The following is a 13,512-nucleotide window of genomic DNA, read 5'->3' as shown; positions in this document are numbered from 1 at the left end:
CCCCGGAACACACCGTTGCTCAGCGGCACCCCCCACCCCCCCCTTTTCTGTCGCGGCCCCCCGGCGGGGGCCCAGGGACAGGGGCGACCGCTCGGGAAGGGTCCGGGTTGGGGGACATCTCTGGGTGGGCAGGGGTCCCCGTGCGGGGCCCGGTCCCGGGTGGAGGGGGACGGGAACACTCAAGTGGGACTGGGCCTAGGGACAGCTGTGAGGGGACTCTCGGCTCTTGAAAGGGCTTTATCTTATTGCGGTTTTAACTTAAAGCTTGATACTTCACAGTGGTCTGCAACACCATTCTGGTGTCACCTGAGGTTTGCTTCCCTTTACTGTACACTGGCTTGGGTCTTTCTGCTTTACAGGGTGATGCTTGTGAGGCATCAGTTCATGTGGGGTGCCCCACTTGCTCCCTTAGCTATTTTTAAGCATTTTACGAGTGTTGACTGAAATTCCAACTGTAAGAATCACTGTTTGAGTTTGTTAGCATGCTGTCCTTGTGTGGCCAAGAAATGATTTCCAGTTTCAACTCGCAGTGTGCTGCCTCTTGTTTCTGAGATTTTGATACTATCATGGTCAGATCTTTTCAGTGTCTTCAAGTGCTTGTTTGGTTGTGGGTGAGTTGTACCATATGTGGTTATATCAGAGCAGTTATTTTGGAAGCCATGCTCCTGTATGTATGTGCTTCAGAGTACAAGTGCTGGGTCTTGCTGTACAGGCATCATTAGTGGCCCTTCTCTTTCTGAGTGCACCTTACTATAAGTAGCGTTCATAAGATGGCTAGTACATGAACCTGCCTGATTCAACAGTGTTGGCAGGATTTAGGCATGCACTTACATGTAACAACTGATGCTCAGATACGGGTTTAATTGCCTAATTAAGACAAAATGAACACCACATATTTTGCCTGCTGATCTACCCCCATCCCTCTCTTTTGCAGAGCCTGGATTTCTGGAGGCTGCTTTACGCTCTTCTGAAACAAATCCACGGAGGCGAGTGGACGCAGTCTGATGCCATAGGTAATCTAGTCAGTCTGGCTGACTCTATGATTTCCATCTGTCCCAGGGAAGTACCAGGACTGTTTTTGTAGCACCTTTTCTTTGGTTCCTTGCTCCCTGTCAGCAAAGCTCCATTTTGAATACCCCTGCCACCAACTTACTGTTGCATCATAGCTGTGCAAGCAGGTTTACTCCTCTTTGGATTGCTTTGCCCAGAAAACTGGGATGTTCTTGCGTCTGCTAGAGGTTCTTGCTTCCTTGTGACATACTGCAGGTAAAGCTCTGCGATGATCTTATGCATTCCTAGCATGTGCAGAGTTAATTACAGGAATAGATTTGGTTTTCCTTTGATTCCTTCTGTCCCAGTTCCGTATGATGTGTGATTCTGTGGTTAATTTTTTATTAAGTTGTATGTCAGAGCCATGGATTATAGCATATGAACCATAAATAAGTGTTTTGGATTGAAGTTCTAGACAAAACAAAAAGTGTGTGTGATTATTTTAGAAGGACCATGAATATCTCCGGACAGAGCCACTAATCCAGAGAGAAGCTGAGTGCAGGCTGGCTTCTCCCAGTGACAGAGCACTATTTACTACTTAAATATATGTTATTCCAGTACCACTCCCCAGACTTCTTTCTTGAAAGATACTTGTCTAGACCCCTTTCATTGTCAGAGGAAGTTTTGAGAATGGCATTGTCTGTGATGGATAAAGGTCTTCTCAGACCAAAGCTACTTAAATTCTCCTTTTTCCTGTGAAAGCAAAAAAAAGCCTAAACAACAGGGTTTAAGCCCCTAAATAGGTGGGAATCTGATGGCTCTATAAATGGAGTTAGAAAAGGCTAAGTGTTGTACAGTGTGGAGAAGAACCCACATAGTTTTGCTGGTAGCTCAGTGGGAAGTCAGCATGGTCCTGTGTTACTCACAGGACTGCTATTTTTCATTTGGTCATTTTTGCTTTTCCACTCATCCACAATCTGCTGCATATGGTAAGTCAATTTATTGGCCATCCCCTACAACTTTGTGGAGGTGGTCCTGCACAAGTGCAGCCTCATTGAATCCAGGCTGCTCCTGTGAAAATTGCCTGTAGCATTTGGAGACAGGATTTCCATCTGCATGTGGCAGGTTGCTGACTCTAGAGAGAGCAAACCCAGCCTCTGCTGGTAGATTATGAGGTAGGATGTGTGGTTCTGCTCAGAACTACTGATCTGATTTTTAAAAAACTTCTTTAGTCACAGCTAGATGATTAAAGCTGAAATTCAGGTTGGAGAGCTGTACTGTTTTTCAAATTACGCTAATTACCTTTGCTTGGCCAAGTGTATGAGTTGTCTACTGCAAACACTATCAATATTTTATTGCCTTTCTTTTCTGTTCCTGCTCTGGAGCACTTGTGGTCTTTCATGTATTTATTTCATGGAAATGAAGTGGAAGCCTTGGGCATAGGGATTAAATAATTCTCAGGTTTGTACAGGATCCTGTTGCACAACAAAGAATTGAAACAAGTTCCTCTAATGTGCATGGGTCAGGCTTTCCTTTCTTTGCTGGTTTTCTACCACCTCTTAGTTATCTTAGCTGAAACAAGAAGAGCATCAGTTACCAAATCTCAGAAGAAGGCTGTGAGGACTTCTTTGGAATAAGCATTACTGTGTGCATAGGAACAGCTTTCTGGAGAAGAGAAGCCATACTCACATGGTCTTGTACCCTTTGTTTTTGAACTTTGGCCTGTAGTCTCTGTGTGTTGTTGGGGTTACAGTGGTTCTCACTACTCTGTAGAGTCAGACCTACATTTCAGGGACTGCGTGCCAGATGTTGGCCATTTGCAGCTGTGTGCTGCTAGGAGAAAGCAGTGTGTTGCAAGGACAGAATGCTCTTACAGATTTTGCCCATGGAAAAGGACAGATTTTTCCAGACAGTTTTTCCTCAGTCTGGGAAATCCTTTTTATCAAGTGACTTTTGAAGTTACACCCCAGTGTGTATTTCTGTTGTGAGTTAGTAGTTTTCACTAGTCAGTTTTTGATCTGATCTTGTTGTATGGGTGAATTTTAGAGGAGATTAAAGTTTGCTTTGAATAGAAGAGCTACTAGTCATTCCCTTGGTACGGTTCTGGTGTGATATTGTTTAGAAAAACTTTGTGTCATGTTTTTAAAAGGTTGATGTGTTTTATTACCTAGCTAGCAGAAAATAAAATATTTGAAAAATAACATATAAAAAATCCACACAGTTTGATGTTTTAAAATGCAGGAACTATTGCATTCTTGCAAAAAGAAACCAGAAACCCCATTGAAGCCTGCCAGTCAGTGGCTATAAAGTTATGTAAATGGCTTTTGTTTTCTCATTTTGGGAGAATTTTTTCTTCACACAGTCAAAAGCACTTACTAAACTTTGGTTTATGCTCCAGCACCTTAAACATGTCAGGACAATGGGTGTCTCGTACGTGGAGTGCGAGTCAAAGTAAGCTGTGTAATAATACTCCAGGCATAACCATAGTGATGAAATCATGATCAGTGGGTTTCTTGCCACTCTTTGCAAAGGCTGAGAGCTGATGGTTAACAACTGAACAGCCACACCAGGTAGAAGTGCCATATGCATTTAGATAGTCAGAGGAAATGTTTCTTTTCTGGAGTTGCAAATCAGTTTTTGGAGCTGCAATATATTGTTGTTTGTTTGACAAATGAAGCAGAAAATATTCTTCTGCAAAAGTAGTTTCCCATAGTACCACTACCTATGCAGGTGTTTCTTGCCCGAGTGCATGAAGTAATGTATCTGTGTCGGTTCTTGTACTTGATATAGTTGCATCTTAGCCTGCCAGGCTAATGCATAACCCTTATTTGAATATCATGTTGTAATTCACTGAAAATATTCTTCAGGATACATAAAGCAGAAGAGCACAGTTTGCGTATAGTCTTAAGAGAGCTGAACCCTGAGGTTCATCCACAGCTTGCTCTTACTTGCTGAACATACTTTTATAAATAATGTGCATGCAGATGGGGATTAATTAGGAGGACTGTGTGAGTCTTTCTCTATAAATTACCTAATCCTAATAAAATGCTATAAGAAAAGGTCAAAGAGGAGGTGTTTGAGTGACTGGTGTTTTCTGCTGCGTGATGGTTTTTCTCTCTATTGGCTGCACATTTTGAAGGAATCCATCTTGGTCTTGGATACTTATGTAGCCTCTACTGCCATTCATCTGAGCACTGTTTCCTTGTAAGCAGAGCGCTGCAGAAATGGGGAAAACTAAGTGACTTCTCTAAGGTCATGGAAAGGCTCTTTTGATCCGCAGTTTTAGGTCCATGCTTTGACCACTCGCCTACAATTCCTGCCTGATACTCACACCAATCACACCTTCTCACATGAGGGCAATTTGTTGCACAGGGAGAGATGAAATAGGGAGAGAGAAAGAAACAGAGCAACACAAATTCAGGTGGTGAATTGCCTTGGTGGATTTGGTCCCAAGTGGTATATCAGAGCAGGAAAATGGTGATAGAGGGAAAAACCACCTGGCTTGCTCTCTATTCTTTTTCTTTGATATGTGATTTCTTGGGGAGATCTCTGAACTGCAGATGGCAGCATGTGATGCATGTTTGCTTTGAAAAAGGGGGAGAGTATATACTGATCTTCTTCCCTTTTGGAGTATTTCTGCCATTTACTTGTTATGGCAGTTCCTTTCTTGACAAATGCACAAAGAAAAGGAAAGGGCAACATGAAAACCTAGCTCATGTGAGAATGTTCAAGAGTGAGCAAAATAAAATCTGAGTGCTCCCCCTGTGTATGAGGAATTAGATCGCGTATCTACAGCAAGATTTTTAGCAAATTGTAGGCATTTTGTTGCCCTAGTATTGTGAAGGGAAGCTGCTTGTTTTTACATTCATAGGTTCTACAGAAAGAGCAAACAAAGTGATTTGGGTGTTTGGGTCTCCTTTTTGTGTCTGTAATGCAGAAACAAGCTAGGTTTAAACCTGTTGTCCAACTGTCACGTGTCTCTTCAGAAGCTCTGCTATGCAAAACACTAGTCCTGCAAAAAATTAATAACTCTGCATTGTTGTGTCACCTGCTTAATTATGCTCCTGATCTTTTGTTCTTCAGTCATGGTTATTGTCTTTGTCAGAAATTCATTTGCAGCTTTCATGTGGCCAATTATGTATTCCTCCTCCTACTGCTGAAGATATGTAGTAATTGTTTAAGTTTCAGCTGTATATTTGGACTGAGGTACACTCTGAAAGTAGGCATCTCCTTAGGGATCTGCACTCATGTTTCCCTAAATCCTGAAGTTGGTCAAACAGCACAAGCAATATACCTTCCTTTGGTTTGTCAAGGCGCAAAGAGCTTAGTGACTCTTTCTGGGTACCAGCTGCTTCCAGCCTCAGCAGAGCTGTAGCAGCTACTGCTCCTATAGGGCTACTAGCATAGGTCAGCTTGTAGCTCCTCCTTGTGTCTTGGCTGTGTGTTACTTTTGGTGGGATAAAACTTCAACATTTTGCAGATCAAGTTCACTGTGAAAATCTCTTGTAATTAACAAATTCTGTTTGAGAGAAACAGGATTTTTATCTTGTTTCTTGTTTTGAAGTTGGTCATTATGTGGTTTCTGAGATTCAGCAGTTAATGCCAGACAAAGAAAGGTTATGGTATGAGTCAATGCTAAGGGAGGTTTTTGCCACAAGTGGGAAGGAGGAGGCAAATGAGTATGTAATGTTATTAATTGTTATGTTAATTAAGGATAGCATAATCCCCGATTGTGCAAGGTTTGTACTTCCTGTTATTTTTGTGCACCTTTCTTACAAAACCCTATGGAGATCCTGAAGTATTACACTGGAAAAGGGAAGCTGCTTTTCTTCTTACTTTGTGAGAATGCCTAAACTGGATCAAACTAAAAGTTCCTCTAGCTCCATCCAGCCGTAGCAGCTGTCAAAAATGAATGCCCAGGGGAAAGGACAGAGCAAGTATAGAAGGAAGCTTTCAGGGGGGTATTCTTTCAGCCTCCATCAATTTACATCTCAGACTTCCCCAAACCAGAGAGGATATCTTTGTATTTCTTAAGCTTCCATGAAGCTGTTCCAAAAATCCAGCTCCTCCTTGAGCCTGTATAACTCTCGGCATCCATAGTGTTCCATGGCTAGAAATTTCAGTTTTGCTCTGTGTGTGAAGAACATTTCTTTAACTTGTTTTGACTCACATGCTAACTTTGGTGGCTCACAGTGCTTGTAGTGAAGGTCATGGAAACAAATTGTTCCCTATTCACCCATTCCATAGCACTCATGGTTTTAAAGTTTTGTTGTATCCATTCTCAGTCATCTTCTTGGCCTACATTGTCGGTTCTTACAATGAAGCTGTTCTGTACTTGTGATTGTACAACTTCTCTTTTTTTCCTGGTCTTCTGTAGCCTTTTTAAAATAACACTGTGAATTTCAGGTGTGGGGTCACAGTGGATATAGACAACAGTATAGTGTTGTTCCCTGTGTTTTGTTTACCTTTCTAGGTTTCTCACATTGTTTGCTTTTGGATGCATACGAGAACCAAGTGTGGTACTGTCATGAAAAATCTTAGCATCTATGATTGTGTTCCTGAGTCCAGGAGTCAGCTCCAAGCCTGTTGCTCTTGTCAGTAAAGTTAGAATTGTTTTTTCCCTTGTGTGCATCTTTTTTCATTCTTTCTAAAATGAATTTTCTGTCATTTTAAAGTTTGAGCTCATTAGGTTCTGCAGTCCTTCACAATCTGCCTGCATTCCTTACTACTGAGTAAAATCACATTTGCACCAAATTTTCTGTCACTATCACGTTGTCTGTGTGTCATCTTGAGTTGGTTGGACAGGAACTGTTTAGCACAGAGCCCTCATGTGAAACCACCATTAGTTCCTACCCCGTGGTTCTTGTCTGCTAGACACTTGTCATTGATTCAAGGGCCTTTCCTCTCCCTCCACTGCAGTGCCTTAATTTCTTTATGCTAGTTGAATCTCACTGGGAAGTCTAAATGCCCTGCACTCGTTGAATCTTCCTTAATCTGTTCCTTGTTGCATTTGGAGAACTCCAGTAGCTTTTTAAGCAGGACTTCTTTTTACAACAACTGTTGATGCTTCCCCAATATGTATTGTTTATCATTGTGCCCCCTTATGTTCTTTATTATAGTTTTGACTTGGTACAGACCCTAGGCTTACTGATCAGAACCTTTTTTTATTATAATTTTCTGTTTCCTCAGTATTTTACAGTTCTGTAATGCCTGTCTTGTATCTGTTAGGTAACATTTGCTGGTGTGAAGAAATACAGATCAGAGCATTCCTGAGAATTAGATAGTCCATGTGGTCTGGTATGAAGTGTGGTGTACTGCATTATCTCTGCCTGCTCACTGGTGCTCAGAGATTTGCAGCAGGCTGTGAAACTGCTATCTCTTAAATTCCAGTTTCATTCAGGAGTAAAGTGACTCAGAGTGTTTACTAATTCATACCATGCTTGGTGGCTCATAAAAAATGAATAGGTGAATTGGAGTCCTGATATAGTTGGGATGATTAGAGGGGATGGCTGTTTACCTCTTTTGCCTTTGTTAATCTCCAAGAGGCTGTTACTGGTCTTGATCTCAACTTGGAATTTCTTTTTTTTCCTTAGCAGTAGTTCCTGTAGATCAGAATGGGCCAATATAAGGAAGTCTTTCACCCTTTACCTCCTGTCCTTTACCAGTTGTTGATAAAGACTATAGTTTTCATTGTCCTCTCCTAATTTTAGGCTTGATTAAAAATCTTGCTCTCAGAGGAGGCAGTGGTTTCTGGAACTGAATGGGTAAATGCATTGAGTAGTACAGTGTGTTATTCTCAATTATTTTCTTCTTTTCAGATAACCAAATTAGGTTTGTAAAATCAGTGTTGTGGTACCATGGCTATGACAGGCCAGAACTCTATCGACTTCCATCTGACGGCTCAGCGGGTAGTCGGGAGTTGCTGCTGGCATTTTCCTGGCTGCTGCACAGACTCAGCCTCTTGGAGCAGCTTTTGGCTCGGAACAGAGTAAAGACTGGGGATCAAACCTCTGTGTGCACGGTGAGCATGTTTGTGACCTTCTACCTTATCTATCCATAACTAATGTTCTGTGACAGCAGTTGTGTTCATCACTAGTGTGTAATGTGTGGTATCTCTGTACCTTACAAATAAATGCCTTACCCCAGCTTTAAAAAAAATTAAAGGAGCCCAGCTCCTGGAACCTGTTTTCTTTCCATTCTCTAAACTTTCTGTGTGCAGGTGACTTGGGTTCCTTCTCTTTCTCAGACTCACACCTCTGTCTAAATTCTCTGATTTTTAGTTCCACTGTTGGTGAGACCACTATGGAGGAGTTCAAGTAAGTGCATATCATTGATCTCTGTGCTTCTGAATTTTGTGCTTCCAGACTGTAGCATGGGTGGTTCTACAGCATAGGCAAACAGGTTTGCTATGAATGCTGCGTATGTTGGCATTGGATAGAGCAAGTAATCCTAAGGCAAATAGTACTTTTAAAAAACATCAAGTTCTCAAATGGCAGCCTGTGCTCTTGGGGTAACTAATGACCTTGTAGCCTCCTTGAGAGAGCAGTGAGGTATGTTGTTGTGTTCCATCAATAAAAAGATGTTAGCACATAGAATGCCTGCTCTGAAGTAAGTGAAGGATAGCCGTTTTGTTGGCTTTAGCTCCAATATATGTATGTGCAATCAAAAAAAAAAGGCAAAAAGTCCCACAAAAACACAGTCTAGTGATGTTTGGCAATACAGCTTTCAAAATCTATTCCTTGCATTTAAACCACATGCACATGCTACTGTAGAGACAATTGCTCTGGAGCATAGAGTGAGAAGTTCAGGAATGAAGATTGTGTTTTCCATGTTTGGATCTTGTTTGTTGCAAATCAGCTGTCCCTGCTCTTAACACAACAGATAACATAGGCTGAATTTAAGATGATCAATGCAATGTGTTAGTGTGGCCAAGGCCTCTCTAGATGGTTGCAAGTTTGTTCTAAGTTATCTTCATCTGGTCAGACATTAATTGCTTAGTCTGGTTCAAAAGGACAGGCTCACAGTCTTGAACTTCTGTCAAAGGGTGTTGTAGGTCCGAAATGTTACTTGCTGATATCTCATAATGTCTAGGACCTTGTGGTTATCATGCTTATGTATATATGCTCACCTAGACTGTAGGCTGCCTCGTTTTCTAGAATCTTTACAGGGGACAGCAAAGCAGGAAAGTAAGAGTTTCAAAAGCTATGATACAGATACAGTGTCTTCAGAAGGGAAACATTCGTACCAGTGTAAAACAGTTCAAAGGGAAGAGTCATCTATGAACAACATTCTTGACCATATTTTGAGAAAACATACCACTTGCTACACTACAGTTTGCAGTACAGAAGAGGGAGCACAGAGAGGCTGTGCTTGGTGCACTGCGTGGGAGTGGTGGTGCCCTCCGGTAATGTGAAGGGTTCCTTGAGACTTTAGGAAAAATACATGTCTAGAGAACTTTTTACTTTAAATTTCTCATACCGTTTTCTTGTGTGGTAGCAGATTATTTTTTGGTGTCCTTAATTTCTATTACAAGAGAGTGATGAGTGCAGTGTAGCAGCAGTATGAGTTCAGGAAATGGGGCAGCATCTATGTTATTTTCTCTGAAGGTCTTAAGTTTTGCATTTTCCAGAAAGAAACGAAAGAACTATGTTAATACAATGTTATCTCTTATGGCCATGCAGAGACACACTGAGAAATTTATTGCTGTGCCTTTCACTGCAATTCTAACCTGCTTTACCTGTATCTCTCAAAAAGCATGGAATACATTTTTCATGTTTTTATCCAATAACTGTCTGAAACAGTGTTTGGAAAGGTTTATGAGTCTGGAAAATTATTTATTTCAACAGGCCAGACAAAAATTTTATAGACAGGGAGTTGCAATTAGCATGTGTATGTAAAGCTCTTTGTGTTAATGGCAACTTTCTTGTGTGGTGCTCATCTAGCAAATTTTCATGCTCCAATAAAAATAGATGTTTATGGGGAAAAAAATGATAGAATGTAGTTACAGCGTAACTCGTGTGTTTTGTGTTCCTACATTAAAGCAAACAATTTTGAGGGAGAGGTATTATCATTTATTTGATCAGCTAGGCATTACAAAACCAATACATTCAACCAGTAAGGCTCAACCAAATTAAGATCTAGGAAGGCACACGTAAGGATATAAGGAGGTAATGGTGGGTGAAAAGGTAGGGGTCACACAGATCATTTTGCTTAGTAAGTCACTTCCTTGTAAACCACTCATGAAAGGCTGCTGTTTGTTGCATATAAGTGTGATAGTTTTGTTATTGTTATATATTGTTATTTTGTAGGGTATTCATGTGGCAAAGTCTACTCATTCAGCACTCAACAATATAGCCCCTAAAATCTTAGTAAGAAAGGAAGAAGGTGAGATTGTTGGTTTGGTATCTGACATCTTGTGAGTTAAAGTACAAGAACTATTGGACTACTGGAATTTTGACTCTAGGAATGTTAAATAGGAGGCATTTGTGATACTTAAGCTGAGGTGTTGGAAGATATGTAACAAAATATAAAGGTGTTGCTAAATGTGACGAGGTGTAGTCATAACTGTCTTCTATTTAAATAAATTGAAAGAAAAAGGTAAGGGGAGAAGAAAGCTTCACTAGAGAAAGATCTGTCTCAAAAGAAAAAGGAAATGCTCTTTAGAACAACTGAAATTCTCAGCTGAGAAATAGCTTGAAAAATCTTCTACTGCATGGAGTCTTTTTTAAATTATTTTAAACAAAAATATTTTCCTGAAAGGAAAATGTTCCAGAACAAAAGTCCATGAAATAGTATTTGGTTCTGTGCATTGCTGAGATCTCTGCCAAAATCAGCAAAGCATGAAAGCCAGTGCTTACTGCCAAAGCACATCTGTTGGTCTACTAGTGAGAATAAATGTGAAGAAAATCCTTACCCTTTGTCTTCATTTAAAAAAATGGAGTCTCAAGGCATAACTGTAGTTCAAACTGATATTCATGTGGTTTCCTTTTAATATTTTGTCTGAAATCAACAGAAATGGGCAGGGTCTGTTGTATGAAAAAGAGAGAATGTAGCTAATCCCTAAATTAAGGGTACAATCATGTTCTGACTATGCTTTCAGCCTAAGTTTGAGACAAAGCCTACAGCCTGCTAAATTGCTCATAATATGCCAAATACCCAACACATTAAGGGCCAATTAAATTAATTCCTTTAATTTCATATTACCACTCTGGCATTTTTTTTCTTTGTAGTCATAGTTTTCTCCCCCTGCAAATTGAACCCTTCCATCAGGTCTAAAGGATTTCAGGCCAGTTATTTATAGAGGGACAAAGGTATTCATGACACATGATGGACATGGAGCTCAGCCGCTGCATGGAATTCATAATCTTAAGATCCTGAGCCAGGGAAGGCTTCTACAACTTGCATGTGCTTACATCTTCAGAATCAAAAGTTGAGTGATTCCTAAAATTATTAACTAAGCAGTGGTGAAAACATGATGAAAGGGTTAAGGTGGTAGGAGGTAGTGCTTAATGTGGCTAATGTAATTTAAAAATATAATCTTGACGTAGTTGTTGGTAAGAATAGGTATGGTTAATAGCCTCGAATGATTATATGGGTTGACTGCTTTTGTGTGTTAGCTAAGAAAATTCTTCAGTGCACCTTGTCTCGTGGCCTCCAGCTCTTTTTTTTTTTTTTTTTTTTTTTTTTTTTTTTTTTTTTCTCTCCTGAGCTAGAGTTCTGTGTGCTGCCTGCAGGATGCCCCAGTGAGCAGGACTGAAGGAGTGACTACCTTTAGCCTTCCACACATCACTCTTTTCCAGTATGTGACGTTTATAAACTGAGCAGGGGGACAGTTAAAAGAGCAGACTGGAACCCATGTTGCTGTGCAGGAGGAACACGAGAGGGAAGAGAGGATGGATGGTGCATGTCAAACTCTAGTATCTGGCTGCTGTAGTGCAAGTCTGTTCTCTGAATTTACTGTGCTGATCTGTCAGCAGGTTGGTGACTCCAGAGGCAGGAAGTGAAAGTTCAAATTTTGCATTGGTCAAGTCTTTAAAAAAAAAAAATCAGTAATTCTATTAGATCTGTAAAGACTTAAGTACAATCTGAATTGGAGGTTCACATCAATTCATTTAAGTATCTTCTTGGGAATTCTCGCCTGTTGTTACTGCCTTAATGCATGGGGCAATTAATTGATGGACTTTAAAGGCTTTTTACACCCTATGTGGATTTCCATCTCAAATATGCACCGCCATGATGTTGGTCTTAACATCTGTGTTGCTTTGCTGATTGTGCACAGGCAGATTATTCTCAAGTGCCATTCATTGATTCCTATTTACAGATGAAAATCCTAGAGTAGGAAATTTATCTGAAAACTTGTAGGTGAAACCCTGAACCTGTATGGCAGACCTGGGGGTTCTCCTATTCTCTCTCTCTGAAAAGCAGATAACTTTGATATAAACCTGCCTTTTTAGCTCATTCAGTATTTAACTAAAATTCTTTTTGCCTTGCGTTTTAAATATAAGTGATATTACAGCTTTCTCCAAATCTATGATGGTTTGTGCAGATAGCAGTAGTATTCTGTCAGCATGTATTCTTTCTGCTTCCAAGGAGGAATACTGCCTATACTGGTATTATTTCTACAGCTGAAATTAATCTATGTGTGCCCCATAATTTAATTATGTGTGGAGGCTGTTGAATTTTTTAGGTGGGGGTAGTGATGTTATATCCCTTATTATCACCAGGATATATTATACAAACACTGGTTCTTGGTTCTACTAATTCCCTCTGCCTGCCTCTTGCCCTCTGAGTGAAATTGGATGCCCCCCCCGCCTTTTGTGAATTTTTAATAATCAACAAATAGAGCTATTGTAGTTGGAATTAATGTGTGTCTCTAGCATGCCAAAGTCAACTCAGTTTAATTACTTCTGGTGGGGAAAAATGAAACTAAACATGCCTTCTGACTCTTAAGTTTGCAATTTGATTAGTCTTTTGTTTGTCACGGTCTAGTTTGGCTCATTGGCTATTTCCTATATAGTGTAAGGCTTATGCTGGTCTAATCTTGTTGAAATTACTTTCTCTTATAGAAATCTTGACTGTCACTGCTGTTCCATAAACCATGTTATTAGAGAAAAGTGTTAACGTAGCAGCCAAGCTTGATGTTCTCCCCAGCAGAAAACTAGAAAACCTTTGGCACTGGTGTCAGTAAATATAAATTTTCTGGTTTGGGTTTTTTTTTTCCCCTCTTCACCTGTTCCAGTGGGGGCAGGGAGGGAATTTTATTAAACTATTGATTCCGACTCAGAAGTATAATTACTTTCCAGATGTTTATGGGCTATATTAGTCTGTCAGCTTTCATTTTTTTTATTTCTCTCCCTTATTCCCTGGGCTTACACTTCTATTCCCTTTGTCCTCTTATCTTCCTAGTAGCTCTCACCATTTATCTTTTTGTCCTTTTTTTTTTTTACTACTATTGTTCCTGTATTCTGTAGCTGCTAAGGAACACATTTTTAAAAACTGTCCCTGAAACCTAAACAGAGGTCA

General features: G+C 40.2%; 1 protein-coding gene across 1 annotated transcript in view; it reads left to right on the top strand.

The window, feature by feature from the left end:
* The first annotated feature begins 930 nt into the window (after positions 1 to 930).
* The window catches only part of TEDC1 (tubulin epsilon and delta complex 1), a 72,611-nt gene continuing 60,029 nt past the window's right edge, over positions 931 to 13,512 (top strand). Inside the window, exons 1-2 of the mRNA XM_026854284.1 lie at positions 931 to 1,013; positions 7,809 to 8,011. The gene's annotated coding sequence lies outside the window, so the exon portion shown is untranslated. The remainder of the gene's footprint in view (positions 1,014 to 7,808; positions 8,012 to 13,512) is intronic.

Source organism: Athene cunicularia (genome assembly GCF_003259725.1).
Source record: "Athene cunicularia isolate RWA chromosome 8 unlocalized genomic scaffold, athCun1 chr8_part1, whole genome shotgun sequence".
Lineage (NCBI taxonomy): Eukaryota > Metazoa > Chordata > Aves > Strigiformes > Strigidae > Athene > Athene cunicularia.
The sequence above is the reverse complement of the archived record's forward strand: the minus strand, read 5'-3'. Positions and strand labels throughout refer to the sequence as shown.